This window comes from Coccinella septempunctata, chromosome 6 (genome assembly GCF_907165205.1).
Source record: "Coccinella septempunctata chromosome 6, icCocSept1.1, whole genome shotgun sequence".
Lineage (NCBI taxonomy): Eukaryota > Metazoa > Arthropoda > Insecta > Coleoptera > Coccinellidae > Coccinella > Coccinella septempunctata.
Window position 1 is genome coordinate 13,720,568 of NC_058194.1, and position 12,873 is coordinate 13,733,440.

General features: G+C 38.5%; 1 protein-coding gene across 2 annotated transcripts in view; it reads left to right on the plus strand.

Annotated features, from left to right (window-relative positions):
- Positions 1 to 12,873, plus strand: part of LOC123315696 (lachesin-like) — a 207,571-nt gene that overhangs the window by 168,416 nt on the left and 26,282 nt on the right. The gene's annotated exons all lie outside the window — the stretch shown is intronic.

Sequence of the window (12,873 nt, forward strand, 5' to 3'; positions counted from 1 at the left end):
AATCAGGCAGATACAATGAATTAAAAAGTCTGTTGATTCGTTTTTATTTTCTGATTCATCGAGCTGAATTTCTTGGTAGTTTCCCGGCCTAAAATTAAATTTGTCAAACAAGTGTTGAATAAAAGTTGAAAATCATTATCATCAAGCTGTCGGAAGTGATATCCATCATAAACACTCCATAATATGAGCATGTATTGCGATATATCTTTTGGAATAAATTCAATTTTTTTGCACTTTAGGCATAATACATTGCCTCTGCTTCACCCCCTAGTTTTTGTGATGGGAGGGAGGGTCGAGTGATACGCTCCAGATTACAGCCCTAGAGTTTGAAGTTGCTAGTGCCATATTTGTTAACATGACAGCTTGTCAAAATTCCTGATATTATTAGTTTTCTCTAGAAATTGAAAAATGTTGATTACAAAACAATACCCGAAATAATTGCCTACTTAAAAGATATAGAATCGAATATGCTAATATCAGTTGCCAAACTATATGTATGATCCAACAGCAATTTGTCGATCGTTTGGGATACTGTCAAGCACAAGAAGGGTTTCAGTTTAAATATTTAATTAAGTAGAGTTAGTTATTGTTTATTATTTGAGTAGGTAGTTATAACCCTGGAGTTTGAAGTTGGTACTGTAATTTCTGTTAATATGACAGCTTGAGAAAACTAATAAAATTAATAATTTTGACAAGCTGCCATGTTAACAAAAATAACCCTGCCAACTTTAAACTCTAATGTTTCAATCTAGAGCGAGAGAGCTTTAAAATGAGGTATCACTCGACCCCTTAGAACATAGAATATCAGGAAGGAGCTTTTTCGAATAAATGTAACGGGAATTGTGCGACGGAAACGGCCATATTGGTCTTCCAAGTTCTGATTTGAAAAGTGGCAGACTTGGAAGTCAAATGATTCTGTTATCTGTGGCCAAATGAACAAAGTGATGTTTTAACTTAATTTTGGTAATTTGGATTCTTAAAATTTGCTGGAAATAAGGATTTTGGATATTTTAGCGTGAATAATTCATAGGTAGGTGATTTTTTAAGCTGAATATCAGGTATTAATTATGAGTTACTGAATTTCATGACATAACAAGGTTATCCCATGACAATAACACTCCATAGGCGTAGGTGATGTTAAGTCATAGACCTTAATACCATTAAGTATATAGCCAAGCAGTGTTAGGCGGGGTGAATTTCCGCTTTGATTATCAATTTGAACGAGCGTGAAAAAGCTTCTGACTTTACGTCAGTGCTTTCCTAATTTTTTTGATTAATCAGAATCAACTGACTATTGAAGTTAGTTTTTTGGAAACTTCATTGTCCTACGCCACTGTTGAAACGGAAATATATGTCGGCCATATTTCTCCTCTATTCCGGTCAAATCGAAATGAGCGATATGCTCCTTCCTGTTATTCTATATTCTAAGCTCGACCCCCCTTCCCATTACAAAAACTAGGGGTTGCACTCACCCCCGCTCAGAGGTGAAGTTAGAAGCAAGGTAGCATGCCTAAAGTGTGCCCCTCTTGAAAAGTAGATCGACGTACCAATACATTGTGACATATTACATGTTCAAACAATATCGCGCGGTCACAACTGCAACGTCATCCATCTATTGTAGTAATAGCAATTACATCTTGATGTTCAGGAAGCATACCTAATCCTGATATTTCTCTAGCAAACTTCAATGCATCACAATGACGGCAATCAAACTCCATCGGTCTCATTAAAACGGAATGTTGTTTGTAGTAGTCAACTGTGCATTGAAAAGCTATTCCTTTATAATTAATATTTGATAAGTCTTGAGCGTGGAAGATTATCAAGTTGCGGATTCTCGCGGTGAGCTCGACGCTGTCTCATTTGCACCTGAGCCTCCCTTTGCCTGCCTCCCTTTTTCCTCGTGTTAGTAAAACAAGACGAGCGGGCCATAGCCGTATCAACACCCATTTAAACTCGAGGCTAACCTGAGGGCAGGAATTTAACGGATAAAGGGCTGTCAGCTAAAAAGAAAAAAATATACAAAACGAGATATCAAAATCAGTTTTGGTTCGATAGAAATATCGAATATTCGTTTCTATCTGCTCACTTGTTATTTCCCAATTAATCATCTGATGAAATTATGAATCAGGAGACTGGCCAAAGAGCCACATACTCTTTGAGAAGGATGCAAATCAGCTGAATAGTCACCCGCTATTTCATGGGTTTTTGACGTTTCATTGGGGTACAAAATCTAATGCTTTTTCAGCAAAACAAGGTGTTTTTAACCGCGTTTTGGGAATGACATTGTAGTTGTTATTTTAATAGTAGTGTATCCATAAAGTATGGGACGGTGAACAATGAATAAATAAACAAGAAGGAACAAAGGTCTATATTTTCAATCCCATAAAAACTCTCCACTTCTTTGTGTGTCCCCGGTTTCGTCATGAAACGACATCATCAGACACAACAAGTACAATATTTCGTCAAAGAAACAATTTTTCTCAAAAAAATCTCTAACCATAAGGTTTCCAAAAATGTGTTCTCCCAGAAAATTATTTTGTTTAGTATTGTTTCATCATTGTGAACTCAATTCCATGACTCCTTTACTACGAATTCTTTCAAGATTGGTGACTATCCATGCCCGGAGTGCGTATTGGCATTGTTTACTATGCTGCAACGCATACATGGTGTTGCAACGCGGTAAAGAATGACTGAAACAATGCTCTCTCTACCCAGACATACCTTACCATGACTCAGCGCAGGTAGGTGTTCAGACGAAGTAACTATTGTGATATGGAAACTGGCTCATTGTCGAGGCATTGTTTACTGCGTTAAAACCATGGTGGTAGGTACCTCCATGATAAGAAGTCAATATTGAGAGCTTATGCAGGCCACTCACAAGGCGTTTTTCGGGACTTTCGGGTAGCCAGCATCAAGAAATGTCCAGAAAAAGTTACCGTGTGTGGCCGACCAGCAGCAACTTTCGGTTTCCCCGACAGCTCAGGACATTTCGTACTCGGGCTCTCGATCTCGAGTGGTCAAAGTTTTTCGTAGTACCGAAAGTCGATGCCCGAAAATTAAAGAAGTTGGAAATCCTTAGCAGCTTCGCGGAAATTACTGAATTTCTGAAGAATTTCATCGAATAATAAAAGCAGAAAATTTTGAACGCATTAGTAAAATAGCATCGAAAAATAAAACGGTTGATATGGCCATGAAATATTCAATATCTCACTATTCAGACAACATCAGTGAGCCGAAAAAAAGTTATACGTGATGGTGCATCAATCTGCGCAAAACATATTCATGATAAAAAGGCCATTCAAGAAAGAAATGCCAAACAATCCTAAAAGGTGAAAGTCTGAATGAAAATATTCATCTTGATAAACCATTGACTATATATTATTTTTTATTATATTTAAGTGTGGCTTAATAAATTATTTTTGGCTATAGTATATTCTTCTTTTTTTTTATGAAAGCGTACTATGGAATTGCGATAGAAAACAAAATTGAACGTGGTTGGACTGTAACGAGGTGAACAATATCTGGGGAATGGCGGCATATCCATATTACAATAGTTACTTCCAGAGACCCTTTCTCTATGGTTACTATGTCTGAACTCCTGCTTGTGCTGAGTCGTGGTAAGATATGTCTGGGTAGAGAGAGCATTGGTTTAGTCATTCTTTACCACGTTGCAACACCATGTATGTGTTGCAGCATAATAAACAATGCCAATACGCGCCCGGAGTGTAGAACGATCTGTGGGTCATGTCATGGTTAGGTCTCTTCAGTCACAGTAGGGCACGCAGTCACAGTTTGATCGCACCGATAATTTTGTTCTTGAATACTTTTGTAGATTTATTCTCGGCAACGGGATACAGCAATGAACGAATGAAACCTTTCGCATAATATCCTTAGTTTTTCTGCAATGAGCCTCATCTTTGAAGAAAATTAAAGGAATTTTTCACAGAAATGGTTATTTATATATCCAAAAAAAAGTAACGACAATTTCTTGGGTTTTAGATCAACAGCAAATGTTCTTAGATCGAGTACTCGATTATCAAAAAAAACACTACGTAATTTTCAAGAGAAAATCGCTTGAGATAATCGAGTGGTGCTAGTCACAAGCACAAATTTGATGATTCCGTAACCACAAAAAAACGTGAAATTGATTATAATATAATAATACATAACATAGACATAGATACATGGATAGAGCAATGAGGGCATGAAATTGGCTGCATATTTTATAAAAAGAGAAAAATTAACGTCGGGCCATTTTTTTTTTTTTTGGTGTAGCAGGGGGAAAATCTGCAAACAGACGAACACACCCTCTGCTGAGGGGGAACAGTGTGGGGATTCTCACTCTCTGAGCTCGAGACCCACTAAAAACCCTTAACTGCTTCTTCATAGGTTCCGGGCATTTTGCCTATTAACCAGTTGACTCTTATGGTTTCTGGACTCTCACACGATCATAGTCGTGTTGATAGTTGTATGCTGCCTATAGCTTTTATAGGTTAAGCTCTTCTTTGGTTACATTTAAATCCTTAACTGATCTCTCGGTCTTCGGTGGTAGGTTCTTGACCTTCTAGCTTCTTCTGTTGGATCGTAGTCGACTAATCTTCGTAGTTCCTCATTTGGATGTTGTTTGGCTTTGTCGAATATCCTTTCCGCCTTTCTCTTCATAAATTCTGTAACTGGTTCCCATTCCAAGTCCTTGTAGATTTGTTTGTTCCTAACAAACCAGGGTACGTCCATCGCCATTCTAAGGAGTTTATTCTCAGTGGCCTGTATTCTCTTGATGTGGGTCTTGGCTGCGAAGCCCCATGCCGCCGATCCATATGTGAGTTGTGGTCGCGCAATAGTTTTAATCATCGTCAACTTGATGTTCTTATTCATATGACTTCTTCTGCCTATGAGTGGATAAAGTTTACTCATTGCGGCTTTTGTTTTATCAACAGCACATTTGATGTGGTTTTTCCATGTAAGTCCTCTGTCAAGCGTCACTCCTAGGTATGTTGCTTCATTTTTCCATTCAACCTCTTGTCCATCAACTTCAAGGTTTTCTTCCATCCTCAATCTTCTCTTTTGCAGTAATATTGCTTGAGTCTTTCTTCCATTGATTTGGATTTTCCATTTGATGCACCATTTGAGTAATTCATCTATGGCTTCCTGCAGTCTCCGGTGTATGATCTCTGGGCGTCGATGTCTGAACGCTATTCCTGTGTCATCTGCGTACAAGGTGAGCATATTCCTAGCATTCTTCGGGATATCATAAACGTATATTACGTAAAGCAGAGGTCCAAGTACCGATCCTTGAGGCACTCCCGCTTCCAATTGTCTGGTTTGAGAGGTTGCTCCATCTATCTTCACATAAAAGTTTCTATTCCTCAGATAATTCCTTATAATCTTGCATAGCTTGGTCGAATATTCTGCTCTTTTCATCTTGTAGATTAGGCCTTCGTGCCATACTCTATCAAAAGCTCTCTCGATATCCATCAGAACTAATCCTGTGGCCTGTTTGGTCTGCATTCCTTCGGTGACGTATTCTATGAGCCGTAGTAATTGGAGTTCAGTCGAGTGTTCTCGTCGAAATCCAAATTGTTCGGGTGGGATTATCTTCAACATTTCTGTTTCCTCATTCAGCCTTTTGGCGATAACCCTCTCGACGACTTTTCCTAGTGCTGATAGTAGGCTGATTGGTCTATAATTTTGAGGAAATTTCCGTTCCTTTCCAGGCTTGTTGAAAACTATCATTTCTGCAGTTTTCCATCTCTTTGGGTAGTATTCGGTCCTCATCACTCCGTTTGTTATATTCGTCAAGGCTGCTATTCCTTTTCTAGGCAATTTGTTCAACATATAATTCGTTATCCTATCTTCTCCCGGTGCTTTCCGGTTTTTCAGTTTCATTATGATCTCTTTGATTTCTGTTGGTGAAGCCGGTTTTGGAATGATTTCGGTTTCCGGTGGTTCCATCATCAGTTCTTCGTTTGCCTCCACTTCTTCTTCTAGATCTTCATTGTCATCATCATTTCTGTAATTTATTCTGGCTTCTCTCTCAATTGTGTCGGCAAGTGCTTCGGCTTTTTCAAGTCTCGTATATACCATTCCGGTTGCTCCATGCAGTGGAGGTATAACTGTCTGTTCTCGTCGTAAGCGTTTTTGCATTTTCCAAGCCGAGTGATCTATTGTATTCAGTTCCCTTAATCTCTGGTGCCATCTGTTATTACGCAGTTCTGTTAAAGCATTTTTCAATATCTGACTATGCTTATTCAGTTTTTTCTTGTCTTCTTCTCTTTTTGTTGTTCTGTAGATTTTCCTGAGTCTTCTGTTCTTTTTTATAAGTTCCTTTATATCCCTTGGCGTATCTCCATGTGAATGTTTCGGAATTGGTTTCCTTATTCTCTTGGTGCTTTCTTCATAGGCTTCTTTTATATGATTTTCCAATTTTTCAACTGCTTCATCTAATTCATCCTGGGTGTTTATTTGGGGAATTTCCCTGATTTTCTCCTGAAGTAAATTCTTATATTTCTCCCAGTCTGTGCGTTCCTTGGTTTGTGTCTCTTCTTCGTTTCTTGGGCCATGTCCCACTATGAATTCTATGGGATTGTGGTCTGAAGTTCCGTCTTCTATTGTATCAATGCTGATTTCTTCAGTGATGTCTTTCATTACGACAATGTCCAGTACATCGGGTAGTCCATTTACTCTTGGTATGTAGGTCGGTATATCAGGTCCTATCACAACTGCATTAAGTTTTTCAGCATAAATCTTCAGTCTTCTCCCGTTTGTATTTTCCACCCTACTGTTCCATTCCTGCGATTTGCAGTTAAGATCACCAATTATGATTTTCGGGTGTCTTCCTTCTAGTAGCATTTTTAGATCCTCTTCCAGCATGTCCTTATCCGGTGATTTATAAGTTGAAATAATCTTCACTTGCCCTCGATTAGTATTCACAATAATCGATATTGCTTCTACTTCTTGTCCATTGAATATTTGGTCGAAATGGTGATCCATATTCTTTCTAGCCAGTATAGCAACGCCACCTGTGCTGTTAGGTCTATCATTTCTGTAAATATCGTAATTGGGAAATGCTATCCGAACGTTGGGGTTAAGTCTCGTGTCTTGAAGAGCTATGACATCCGGTCTCTTCTCTTCAATCAGTTCTTCGAATTCTGATCTGCGGGCTCTCAATCCTTCGACGTTCCAAGAGACGATTATGAGATTGTTCTTTATCGTCGTGTCAGCCATTAAATATTCTTAATAATTTGCTGCATCTTCTTCTCAATCTCTTTCTCCAGATTCTGCATCATCGTGCTGAGGAGGTTTTTCGTGAACTTATCCAGTTCCTCAGTGATTCCAGAAATTCCTTTTCTGGTTTCGGCTTTTTTGACGGTTTTTGCCTTTTCCGTCTTTTTCTCTGGTTTCTTCGTCTCTTTGACTGCTTCGGTTGCAGTTTCCTGGGGTTTCTTCACTTCCGAAGAGTTTGGGGATGGCCTCGGTGTATTTTGTGTTGGCCTCGAGCTGGTCTGGTTCGATCTTGGCGATCTCTTGGTCTTTTTAGTGACCAATTTCCATTCGCTACATCCCTTGTAGCTGGCTGGATGTCCTTGCTCTCCACAGAGAACACAAGAGGCATTTCGCTCCTCGTTCTCCCTGGTGAGCGTACACTCCTTGGAGCTGTGATTACCGGAGCATTTCACGCACCTCCATGGAAAAGTGCACTTACTTTGGGCATGTCCATATCGCTGACAGCGGTAACATTGTCCAGGCCCGGTCGTCCTTCTCTTAGGTTCAACAACACAGTTCATGTTGTAGAGCCTTCTCACCTCGAAGATACCCTTATTCTGGGTTTTAACCAGCAATAAGGGCATCGGCCTCTTAGTTATATTTGAGGTCATTCTTATGACCTCAGCATCGACGATCCCTTGATCCTTGAGGTCGTCAAGGATCGTCGGGATATCTGCATCCAGCGGTAGATATCTCACTACCGCATAGATTTTCTTTTCTTCCTCCCGTTGAAGAGTGTAAAACTCCCTATTTATTTTATGAAGGAAGTCCGTCATTCTTCTGTGGTCTTCCGCGGTTTGTGGAACGACCCTAATTCCGTCCTTCACAGTAGTCGCTCTGCTGTAATTTATTCCGTTTCGCATTAACGCGTTGGAAATTGACGTCCATTCGGACGTACCCCTCAGGGTAACTGGGGGGATTTTTTCTTTTCTCTCCACTGGAGTGGTTTTCTCTTGGGCTGGGGTTTCCAAGACTCTTTTCTTGTTTGCCTCTTCATTTGACGAGGAGCTATCCTTTCTCACTCTTTTGGCGGGTGGGGAAATTTTGGTTTGAGGGGTTTTGACCACCTCCATCTTCTGTTTTTGAACCGGTAAGTTCACTTCTTGGACATTTTTCAAAATAATGTTCTTCTTGAGTGCTTTGGAGTAAGGACTTTCCTTATTTCCCTCCTGCAACTCGAGCCTCTCCCTGAGATTTTTAATCTCAGCAACTAAGCTAGATACGCATCTATCTAACTCATTCACCCTCGCTTTCAAACTTGCGTTCTCCTCTCTCAAAATATCGTGTTCGGACACGACATTAGCGATTTCTGGCGCGTCTTCTTCCATTACGGACTCGCAGTCCGAATGGTCAGACATTTTAGAATCTAATTAATAATTACTTCGCTACTCAAAGAAATTGGAAATAAAATTTTTCAAGACAAAAGAAAAATGTATCTCATGCATAAAAACAAAACGGCTCATCAAAAATTCTCTACGCTATGAATAATCAGAAAGAAAGATACGAAAAATAGGCTCACCTGATGTTTTCTGCAGTACCAACGAGAAAATTCTCTGGACCCTTAGGATGAACACCAACTTTGAAAATTTTAACGAATTAAAATTCCGATAACAAATATAGAACCTACACAACTTCACAGACGGAATCAAATATTCCGTAGCTTGGTTAGTGGGCACTTTCACCTCCGCTTTCACTTTTACGGCACTGTGACTTTCTCGTCCGCTTTCTCTTTTATAGCACTAGGAGCACTGTAGCACGTCTTCTCCTGTCAAGCGATTGACTCGTCGGGCCATTACCTGTCCCTTTTGTGTTCACATAGAGGTGAGTGTGGACCAATCAAAATTCTAGAAAAAGGCAACTGCATGCTCGATGTTCAGTTTCTCTCTCACTTTTTTTGGCCGTATTTTTCATGCATAGATAGAAAGGGAATTCACAGTCCATGTCTCTTTGTCTATGAGTTCAAAACATTAAATGAGTAAAAATTATGCAAATAACATTTTGCAATTACGTTAGAGCCCGAAAACAAAAATGATTTTCCAATGTAGGGGAAAGTCGGGTAGTACCGGACATGATACGAAAAAATAGTAAAACATAAATTTATTGTCGAAGTTTTTCAACAAACTTAGTTTGAAATGTTTATTCCACATATACTTCACATGTGCTGAAAAGATACAAACATACAATTTATGAAATTAACATACGTCGTGCAAAGAAAATAAAGTGAACATGTTGAATTTCTTCAAGACTAGTGGATAACATCGGAAACACACAAAAATTGTAGATACTGCTGAAAAAAAGCAAAATTTCAACAATAATCACACCTGTAATACATATGACCCTTTTCTATGTCAGAGCATCCTTCATAAACCCATCCATTACACTCACAACCAGAGACAACCTTGATTGTGTCTGCTCACAACACTGGATCCAGTCTTCGTCCAAACATTCATGGCAAATGAGAAAATGAGTTTCCGGCTCTCGTGTTCTTTCGTTTGGATGAAAATTTTAGTTTTTGTTTTTTTTTTTCAACTAGTTTCGAAACATTTTGATTTAAACTTTCGTTCAAATTCTTTTTACTTCTTACGCATCATTTTCATTTTTCTCTTCCAAGTCATTCATAATGGAGTGCAAGTGAGCACTTTTTTCAAGTATTTTTTATTAATTTAATTTTCTCTTTGAACATTAGTTTCTGATTTGGTGGATTGTGCTGAGCATAAAGTATCTTGTTCGGAAATCTTTGTTGGAGTAGTTTGGTTTTGAGGAGATTTTCTAGAACCTAATGACTTCGGCATTTTTATGACCTTGCAATCAATTAGCCTTTAATTGGGGAGATATTTAAAATGCACGGTATTTGTACCATAGACTTATTACCCTGAGTAATAATATGTCTATGTATTTGTACACGTTTTTATTCTCACTACTTATTATTGCTTGCACTTTGCCTAGGAGACCATCTGTACACCTACTAATCAAGAGAAGAGAGGCCTCAATGTTTATTTTGTCCATGTGTCAATAACAAAAAATCACAATGTAACGTTTATTTCCTAAACGGTTAAAAATATCAAGGTCAACTAAAGATATGTTTGCACTTGTACAAAATCAATTCGTTTGGCCATTCAGAGCAGGGGGTAAAATGATAAATCCAAGAAAACGATGAATGTCCGATGATACCCGCTGTCCGGTGCTATCCGACTTTCCCCTATGTTCTATAAAAACCTTCAACTCAATTCTCATCCCAGAAGCGAGCAAATAATTTATATAAGACCTCTTAACATCACTAGCTGTCTCTTTTGAATCAAAAAAATTTAATACCTAGTTTTGATCTTAACTTGGACACTGCAAAATACCATTAGAGTTCTAATCAATTTCCCATAAAAAAAGTCTTTTCTTATCTCAGAAAAAAAAAACACGGAATATTATGCAAAAGTTTTAAGCAGGCCTTGTGGCGAATTTTTCGTCCATTAATAGTTACAGAGACTCAAATCTTGAGACAAGCCGACAAAAATGGCACAAGTCAACGGAAAAGCGTCCCTCTCATAGAGGGGGTTTTGTTTTCTAGTTGTGTTATTCTCAACTTTTTATAGTTGCCGCAGGTGAGTACAATATATTCAAGAGTTTCATCAGTCGTCCTGCACCAGCTGCATAAAGAGCGTCGGTCCCATTTTTATCAAATGCTAATTGAACAGGTGCTCAGCCATTCCGTCACCAGACATGTTTCCTGTCAAGGGCCAGGAGATTTTTGACCTTAGACTTGGAGGACGGTCTCTCAATGAGAGATGTTCTGGTAACGAAAAATTAACCGATTTCTGAAAATTCACCATTCGTGAATTTCTGGAAGGGGCCGGTACATATTTTTTTTTCATTTACGGAACGACTCACCAGTGTCTGTTGAATTATGGTAGTTACACACCTATCATAATAATGATAACTGATCAAACTATCGTAGAACTTGAAAAAACTAAAATTGAATGAAAATATCTGTATCTGTGAACTTGTGAACTAGTGGTACTGCTAGGGACGGCAGAAGAGTACGCGAGTACATGGGAAACGCAGAAAATAATAAAAAGGACAACATCCACTCCAACAAGAAGGCCGTGAGATCCGAAATCTAACCAACACCAGGGAGCCGAGGGGAAAACAGGACACTCCATCGAGATCAAGGAGCCGAGGAGCTGCCCAGACCTGACCACCACTATGAGGGCTCCAACAAAGCTTAATCCTGTTCTGGGATAGGTAAATTTTTCTCTGGGGAGGATTGTGAAAGCCGCAAGGCTGAAGTCAAACAAGAGCATACCGCAGAAAGAAAAGAGCAGAAATACACTGTTCAATAATTGACATTCGAGAGAAACTTTTTGCACTTTTCCGTGTGCATATTACAGACACACAAACTGCAGTTGTCGTGATACTCAATGACTGTATTTTAGCATCTCACATTATTCTGCTTTTGTTTTTTTTTTCTACTTCAGATAAAATTTTCTGGTAACTTGGAGAAGACTCCCTGGATTTTCTTTTTCTTCGAGGAAACAATCAATTTTTGCCGTGCGATGAGCTCTTCACCATGAAACAATTCAGCTTATTATGTGAGCAGTTACGATATAAACCGAAAAACTCGAAAAGGGCTCTACCAGTTTCTTAAATATCTTGGAAAATTGTGAAATTCGGATGAGTGCGGAATTCGGTTGAAGTTGATAATTTATTCGTCCTTTCAAATATCACATACGTCTACAATTGAATTCCTCTCGTCTTAGGGTACTACAATTGAATGGGTCGTTTCAGTCAACGCAGTTGAACGGTGAAGTGGTAAATTTTGCTAGAGGCGCTGACTTGCAATAGCGAACTATAAAATGAGTCATTACATGTGGAGTATTTTTGATGGCCAAATACTATTTCCCCTGAGGAATATTTGTATATATTTCCATAGGAAATTTCCGAAATGATCCAAGTTTTCCTTCATCACATGGACCCATTTGAGAAAACTCATCAGAAAGCTATGCATTAATAAAAATGGAAATCAGGCATGAATTCCATCTAGCTCGACCGGTTACTACCCTCGAGTCATTCGTAAAGGATTATAAATTGTTCAATTCGTATGAGAATAAGGCAATCCGATTTAATTTATGGGCATCACTACGAAATCCGCGTAATGCACTGAGAGGAAGTTAACTACCGTTTGTAAATTATATGGTAATTTTTTAGAGAAATCGGAACTGTCTTGTACTTTCCAAGGACGACCAACTTAAAATGCAGCAATAATTTCTGAGCTGAATGTTTATATTCCTTCACTAGACAAATTGAATTTTTCTTTACATTAGCTGCATCGAATAATTTTCAACACTTGGGACAAAATTACTGAATAATCCTTTTCGATTTCAATATTGAAGTTTATTTCCCCAGTTCATTTCAATCATCTTAAACTCAAGTCCTAAAATGTTCTTTACTTTGAGAATTTGCATCTGTGAATAGTGAATGGTTCAGTACGAAGTAATATTGTTAACATATTTTTATAATAAAAAGTTTTTTACGAGAAATGATCATATTTATCCTTTTCAGCAATTGTCTTCATTTCATGGCATTTGTACAGCGTGGGAAGTTTTCCTAAAACTGCCAACA